Genomic DNA, 8706 nt, shown 5'->3' with positions numbered 1-8706 from the left:
ACGTTTCAATCACCAGTTGCACATTTTCAATCACCAGTTGCACGGAGGATTAATAGCAATCTGCATCCATCGCGATTTCTTAAAGTGTCTATAAAGCACTCAGGACGGGCCCGACCGAGACAGGGCCTTAGTGGGGTGCTCCCATAGCGGGCAACAATGAGAGGGGTGCCTTTAAATTCATTTTGAACCATATTTGAAATTTTGGGTTACCAGATGCACGTTTTCAATCACCAGTTGCACGGAGGATTAATAGCAATCTGCATCCATCGTGATTTCTTAAAGTGTGTAAAAAGCACCCAAGGACGGCCCTGACAGAGAGAGGGCCGTAGTGGGGCACTCCCCTAGCGGGCTATATCAATAGAATGACGGGTAAAAGTATTTAAAACCCTTTTATAATTTTTGGGTTACCAGATGCACGTTTTCAATCACCAGGTGCACGGAGGAAAATGAGCATTTGCATCCATAGTCATGTTTTAAACCGTCCATAAAGCACTCTTGGCCGGCCCCGGCAGAGAGAGAAAGAGATGGTGAAAAAAAAAAAAAAATCATCATCAGACCTTCCATAAATAATTCGGGCCGGCCCCCATTGCTAAAGGTCCGTAGTAGGGTGCGCCATAAGCGGACATGAATAGATGGAACACCGCTAACCGCATAGAGAACCGTGTTTTGGGTGACCAGGTGCACGTTTTCAATCACCAGTTGCACATTTTCAATCACCAGTTGCACGGAGGATTAATAGCAATCTGCATCCATCGCGATTTCTTAAAGTGTCTATAAAGCACTCAGGACGGGCCCGACCGAGACAGGGCCTTAGTGGGGTGCTCCCATAGCGGGCAACAATGAGAGGGGTGCCTTTAAATTCATTTTGAACCATATTTGAAATTTTGGGTTACCAGATGCACGTTTTCAATCACCAGTTGCACGGAGGATTAATAGCAATCTGCATCCATCGTGATTTCTTAAAGTGTGTAAAAAGCACCCAAGGACGGCCCTGACAGAGAGAGGGCCGTAGTGGGGCACTCCCCTAGCGGGCTATATCAATAGAATGACGGGTAAAAGTATTTAAAACCCTTTTATAATTTTTGGGTTACCAGATGCACGTTTTCAATCACCAGGTGCACGGAGGAAAATGAGCATTTGCATCCATAGTCATGTTTTAAACCGTCCATAAAGCACTCTTGGCCGGCCCCGGCAGAGAGAGAAAGAGATGGTGAAAAAAAAAAAAAAATCATCATCAGACCTTCCATAAATAATTCGGGCCGGCCCCCATTGCTAAAGGTCCGTAGTAGGGTGCGCCATAAGCGGACATGAATAGATGGAACACCGCTAACCGCATAGAGAACCGTGTTTTGGGTGACCAGGTGCACGTTTTCAATCACCAGTTGCACATTTTCAATCACCAGTTGCACGGAGGATTAATAGCAATCTGCATCCATCGCGATTTCTTAAAGTGTCTATAAAGCACTCAGGACGGGCCCGACCGAGACAGGGCCTTAGTGGGGTGCTCCCATAGCGGGCAACAATGAGAGGGGTGCCTTTAAATTCATTTTGAACCATATTTGAAATTTTGGGTTACCAGATGCACGTTTTCAATCACCAGTTGCACGGAGGATTAATAGCAATCTGCATCCATCGTGATTTCTTAAAGTGTGTAAAAAGCACCCAAGGACGGCCCTGACAGAGAGAGGGCCGTAGTGGGGCACTCCCCTAGCGGGCTATATCAATAGAATGACGGGTAAAAGTATTTAAAACCCTTTTATAATTTTTGGGTTACCAGATGCACGTTTTCAATCACCAGGTGCACGGAGGAAAATGAGCATTTGCATCCATAGTCATGTTTTAAACCGTCCATAAAGCACTCTTGGCCGGCCCCGGCAGAGAGAGAAAGAGATGGTGAAAAAAAAAAAAAAATCATCATCAGACCTTCCATAAATAATTCGGGCCGGCCCCCATTGCTAAAGGTCCGTAGTAGGGTGCGCCATAAGCGGACATGAATAGATGGAACACCGCTAACCGCATAGAGAACCGTGTTTTGGGTGACCAGGTGCACGTTTTCAATCACCAGTTGCACATTTTCAATCACCAGTTGCACGGAGGATTAATAGCAATCTGCATCCATCGCGATTTCTTAAAGTGTCTATAAAGCACTCAGGACGGGCCCGACCGAGACAGGGCCTTAGTGGGGTGCTCCCATAGCGGGCAACAATGAGAGGGGTGCCTTTAAATTCATTTTGAACCATATTTGAAATTTTGGGTTACCAGATGCACGTTTTCAATCACCAGTTGCACGGAGGATTAATAGCAATCTGCATCCATCGTGATTTCTTAAAGTGTGTAAAAAGCACCCAAGGACGGCCCTGACAGAGAGAGGGCCGTAGTGGGGCACTCCCCTAGCGGGCTATATCAATAGAATGACGGGTAAAAGTATTTAAAACCCTTTTATAATTTTTGGGTTACCAGATGCACGTTTTCAATCACCAGGTGCACGGAGGAAAATGAGCATTTGCATCCATAGTCATGTTTTAAACCGTCCATAAAGCACTCTTGGCCGGCCCCGGCAGAGAGAGAAAGAGATGGTGAAAAAAAAAAAAAAATCATCATCAGACCTTCCATAAATAATTCGGGCCGGCCCCCATTGCTAAAGGTCCGTAGTAGGGTGCGCCATAAGCGGACATGAATAGATGGAACACCGCTAACCGCATAGAGAACCGTGTTTTGGGTGACCAGGTGCACGTTTTCAATCACCAGTTGCACATTTTCAATCACCAGTTGCACGGAGGATTAATAGCAATCTGCATCCATCGCGATTTCTTAAAGTGTCTATAAAGCACTCAGGACGGGCCCGACCGAGACAGGGCCTTAGTGGGGTGCTCCCATAGCGGGCAACAATGAGAGGGGTGCCTTTAAATTCATTTTGAACCATATTTGAAATTTTGGGTTACCAGATGCACGTTTTCAATCACCAGTTGCACGGAGGATTAATAGCAATCTGCATCCATCGTGATTTCTTAAAGTGTGTAAAAAGCACCCAAGGACGGCCCTGACAGAGAGAGGGCCGTAGTGGGGCACTCCCCTAGCGGGCTATATCAATAGAATGACGGGTAAAAGTATTTAAAACCCTTTTATAATTTTTGGGTTACCAGATGCACGTTTTCAATCACCAGGTGCACGGAGGAAAATGAGCATTTGCATCCATAGTCATGTTTTAAACCGTCCATAAAGCACTCTTGGCCGGCCCCGGCAGAGAGAGAAAGAGATGGTGAAAAAAAAAAAAAAATCATCATCAGACCTTCCATAAATAATTCGGGCCGGCCCCCATTGCTAAAGGTCCGTAGTAGGGTGCGCCATAAGCGGACATGAATAGATGGAACACCGCTAACCGCATAGAGAACCGTGTTTTGGGTGACCAGGTGCACGTTTTCAATCACCAGTTGCACATTTTCAATCACCAGTTGCACGGAGGATTAATAGCAATCTGCATCCATCGCGATTTCTTAAAGTGTCTATAAAGCACTCAGGACGGGCCCGACCGAGACAGGGCCTTAGTGGGGTGCTCCCATAGCGGGCAACAATGAGAGGGGTGCCTTTAAATTCATTTTGAACCATATTTGAAATTTTGGGTTACCAGATGCACGTTTTCAATCACCAGTTGCACGGAGGATTAATAGCAATCTGCATCCATCGTGATTTCTTAAAGTGTGTAAAAAGCACCCAAGGACGGCCCTGACAGAGAGAGGGCCGTAGTGGGGCACTCCCCTAGCGGGCTATATCAATAGAATGACGGGTAAAAGTATTTAAAACCCTTTTATAATTTTTGGGTTACCAGATGCACGTTTTCAATCACCAGGTGCACGGAGGAAAATGAGCATTTGCATCCATAGTCATGTTTTAAACCGTCCATAAAGCACTCTTGGCCGGCCCCGGCAGAGAGAGAAAGAGATGGTGAAAAAAAAAAAAAAATCATCATCAGACCTTCCATAAATAATTCGGGCCGGCCCCCATTGCTAAAGGTCCGTAGTAGGGTGCGCCATAAGCGGACATGAATAGATGGAACACCGCTAACCGCATAGAGAACCGTGTTTTGGGTGACCAGGTGCACGTTTTCAATCACCAGTTGCACATTTTCAATCACCAGTTGCACGGAGGATTAATAGCAATCTGCATCCATCGCGATTTCTTAAAGTGTCTATAAAGCACTCAGGACGGGCCCGACCGAGACAGGGCCTTAGTGGGGTGCTCCCATAGCGGGCAACAATGAGAGGGGTGCCTTTAAATTCATTTTGAACCATATTTGAATTTTGGGTTACCAGATGCACGTTTTCAATCACCAGTTGCACGGAGGATTAATAGCAATCTGCATCCATCGGGATTTCTTAAAGTGTGTAAAAAGCACCCAAGGACGGCCCTGACAGAGAGAGGGCCGTAGTGGGGCACTCCCCTAGCGGGCTATATCAATAGAATGACGGGTAAAAGTATTTAAAACCCTTTATAATTTTTGGGTTACCAGATGCACGTTTTCAATCACCAGGTGCACGGAGGAAATGAGCATTTGCATCCATAGTCAGGTTTTAAACCGTCCATAAAGCACTCTTGGCGGCCCCGGCAGAGAGAGAAAGAGATGGTGAAAAAAAAAAAAAATCATCATCAGACCTTCCATAAATAATTCGGGCCGGCCCCCATTGCTAAAGGTCCGTAGTAGGGTGCGCCATAAGCGGACATGAATAGATGGAACACCGCTAACCGCATAGAGAACCGTGTTTTGGGTGACCAGGTGCACGTTTTCAATCACCAGTTGCACATTTTCAATCACCAGTTGCACGGAGGATTAATAGCAATCTGCATCCATCGCGATTTCTTAAAGTGTCTATAAAGCACGCAGGACGGCCCGACCGAGACAGGGCCTTAGTGGGGTGCTCCCATAGCGGGCAACAATGAGAGGGGTGCCTTTAAATTCATTTTGAACCATATTTGAAATTTTGGGTTACCAGATGCACGTTTTCAATCACCAGTTGCACGGAGGATTAATAGCAATCTGCATCCATCGTGATTTCTTAAAGTGTGTAAAAAGCACCCAAGGACGGCCCTGACAGAGAGAGGGCCGTAGTGGGGCACTCCCCTAGCGGGCTATATCAATAGAATGACGGGTAAAAGTATTTAAAACCCTTTTATAATTTTTGGGTTACCAGATGCACGTTTTCAATCACCAGGTGCACGGAGGAAAATGAGCATTTGCATCCATAGTCATGTTTTAAACCGTCCATAAAGCACTCTTGGCCGGCCCCGGCAGAGAGAGAAAGAGATGGTGAAAAAAAAAAAAAATCATCATCAGACCTTCCATAAATAATTCGGGCCGGCCCCCATTGCTAAAGGTCCGTAGTAGGTGCGCCATAAGCGGACATGAATAGATGGAACACCGCTAACCGCATAGAGAACCGTGTTTTGGGTGACCAGGGTGCACGTTTTCAATCACCAGTTGCACATTTTCAATCACCAGTTGCACGGAGGATTAATAGCAATCTGCATCCATCGCGATTTCTTAAAGTGTCTATAAGCACTCAGGACGGGCCCGACCGAGACAGGGCCTTAGTGGGGTGCTCCCATAGCGGGCAACAATGAGAGGGGTGCCTTTAAATTCATTTTGAACCATATTTGAAATTTTGGTTACCAGATGCACGTTTTCAATCACCAGTTGCACGGAGGATTAATAGCAATCTGCATCCATCGTGATTTCTTAAAGTGTGTAAAAAGCACCCAAGGACGGCCCTGACAGAGAGAGGGCCGTAGTGGGGCACTCCCCTAGCGGCTATATCAATAGAATGACGGGTAAAAGTATTTAAAACCCTTTTATAATTTTTGGGTTACCAGATGCACGTTTTCAATCACCAGGTGCACGGAGGAAAATGAGCATTTGCATCCATAGTCATGTTTTAAACCGTCCATAAAGCACTCTTGGCCGGCCCCGGCAGAGAGAGAAAGAGATGGTGAAAAAAAAAAAAATCATCATCAGACCTTCCATAAATAATTCGGGCCGGCCCCCATTGCTAAAGGTCCGTAGTAGGGTGCGCCATAAGCGGACATGAATAGATGGAACACGCTAACCGCATAGAGAACCGTGTTTTGGGTGACCAGGTGCACGTTTTCAATCACCAGTTGCACATTTTCAATCACCAGTTGCACGGAGGATTAATAGCAATCTGCATCCATCGCGATTTCTTAAAGTGTCTATAAAGCACTCAGGACGGGCCCGACCGAGACAGGGCCTTAGTGGGGTGCTCCCATAGCGGGCAACAATGAGAGGGGTGCCTTTAAATTCATTTTGAACCATATTTGAAATTTTGGGTTACCAGATGCACGTTTTCAATCACCAGTTGCACGGAGGATTAATAGCAATCTGCATCCATCGTGATTTCTTAAGTGTGTAAAAAGCACCAAGGACGGCCCTGACAGAGAGAGGGCCGTAGTGGGGCACTCCCCTAGCGGGCTATATCAATAGAATGACGGGTAAAAGTATTTAAAACCCTTTATAATTTTTGGGTTACCAGATGCACGTTTTCAATCACCAGGTGCACGGAGGAAAATGAGCATTTGCATCCATAGTCATGTTTTAAACCGTCCATAAAGCACTCTTGGCCGGCCCCGGCAGAGAGAGAAAAGAGATGGTGAAAAAAAAAAAAAAAATCATCATCAGACCTTCCATAAATAATTCGGGCCGGCCCCCATTGCTAAAGGTCCGTAGTAGGGTGCGCCATAAGCGGACATGAATAGATGGAACACCGCTAACCGCATAGAGAACCGTGTTTTGGGTGACCAGGTGCACGTTTTCAATCACCAGTTTGCACATTTTCAATCACCAGGTTGCACGGAGGATTAATAGCAATCTGCATCCATCGCGATTTCTTAAAGTGTCTATAAAGCACTCAGGACGGGCCCGACCGAGACAGGGCCTTAGTGGGGTGCTCCCATAGCGGGCAACAATGAGAGGGGTGCCTTTAAATTCATTTTGAACCATATTTGAAATTTTGGGTTACCAGATGCACGTTTTCAATCACCAGTTGCACGGAGGATTAATAGCAATCTGCATCCATCGTGATTTCTTAAAGTGTGTAAAAAGCACCCAAGGACGGCCCTGACAGAGAGAGGGCCGTAGTGGGGCACTCCCCTAGCGGGCTATATCAATAGAATGACGGGTAAAAGTATTTAAAACCCTTTTATAATTTTTGGGTTACCAGATGCACGTTTTCAATCACCAGGTGCACGGAGGAAAATGAGCATTTGCATCCATAGTCATGTTTTAAACCGTCCATAAAGCACTCTTGGCCGGCCCCGGCAGAGAGAGAAAGAGATGGTGAAAAAAAAAAAAAATCATCATCAGACTTCATAAATAATTCGGGGCCGGCCCCCATTGCTAAAGGTCCGTAGTAGGGTGCGCCATAAGCGGACATGAATAGATGGAACACCGCTAACCGCATAGAGAACCGTGTTTTGGGTGACCAGGTGCACGTTTTCAATCACCAGTGGCACATTTTCAATCACCAGTTGCACGGAGGATTAATAGCAATCTGCATCCATCGCGATTTCTTAAAGTGTCTATAAAGCACTCAGGACGGGCCCCGACCGAGACAGGGCCTTAGTGGGGTGCTCCCATAGCGGGCAACAATGAGAGGGGTGCCTTTAAATTCATTTTGAAACCATATTTGAAATTTTGGGTTACCAGATGCACGTTTTCAATCACCAGTTGCACGGAGGATTAATAGCAATCTGCATCCATCGTGATTTCTTAAAGTGTGTAAAAAGCACCCAAGGACGGCCCTGACAGAGAGAGGGCCGTAGTGGGGCACTCCCCTAGCGGGCTATATCAATAGAATGACGGGTAAAAGTATTTAAAACCCTTTTATAATTTTTGGGTTACCAGATGCACGTTTTTCAATCACCAGGTGCACGAGGAAAATGAGCATTTGCATCCATAGTCATGTTTTAAACCGTCCATAAAGCACTCTTGGCCGGCCCCGGCAGAGAGAGAAAGAGATGGTGGAAAAAAAAAAAAAAATCATCATCAGACCTTCCATAAATAATTCGGGCCGGCCCCCATTGCTAAAGGTCCGTAGTAGGGTGCGCCATAAGCGGACATGAATAGATGGAACACCGCTAACCGCATAGAGAACCGTGTTTTGGGTGACCAGGTGCACGTTTTCAATCACCAGTTGCACATTTTCAATCACCAGTTGCACGGAGGATTAATAGCAATCTGCATCCATCGCGATTTCTTAAGTGTCTATAAAGCACTCAGGACGGGCCCGACCGAGACAGGGCCTTAGTGGGGTGCTCCCATAGCGGGCAACAATGAGAGGGGTGCCTTTAAATTCATTTGAACCATATTTGAAATTTTGGGTTACCAGATGCACGTTTTCAATCACAGTTGCACGGAGGATTAATAGCAATCTGCATCCATCGTGATTTCTTAAAGTGTGTAAAAAGCACCCAAGGACGGCCCTGACAGAGAGAGGGCCGTAGTGGGGCACTCCCCTAGCGGGCTATATCAATAGAATGACGGGTAAAAGTATTTAAAACCCTTTTATAATTTTTGGGTTACCAGATGCACGTTTTCAATCACCAGGTGCACGGAGGAAAATGAGCATTTGCATCCATAGTCATGTTTTAAACCGTCCATAAAGCACCCAGGCCGGCCCGGCAGAGAGAGAAAAAGAG

This window comes from Oncorhynchus mykiss, unplaced genomic scaffold, assembly GCF_013265735.2.
Source record: "Oncorhynchus mykiss isolate Arlee unplaced genomic scaffold, USDA_OmykA_1.1 un_scaffold_436, whole genome shotgun sequence".
In the NCBI taxonomy this organism is placed as follows: domain Eukaryota; kingdom Metazoa; phylum Chordata; class Actinopteri; order Salmoniformes; family Salmonidae; genus Oncorhynchus; species Oncorhynchus mykiss.
Note: the sequence above shows the minus strand (reverse complement) of the source record.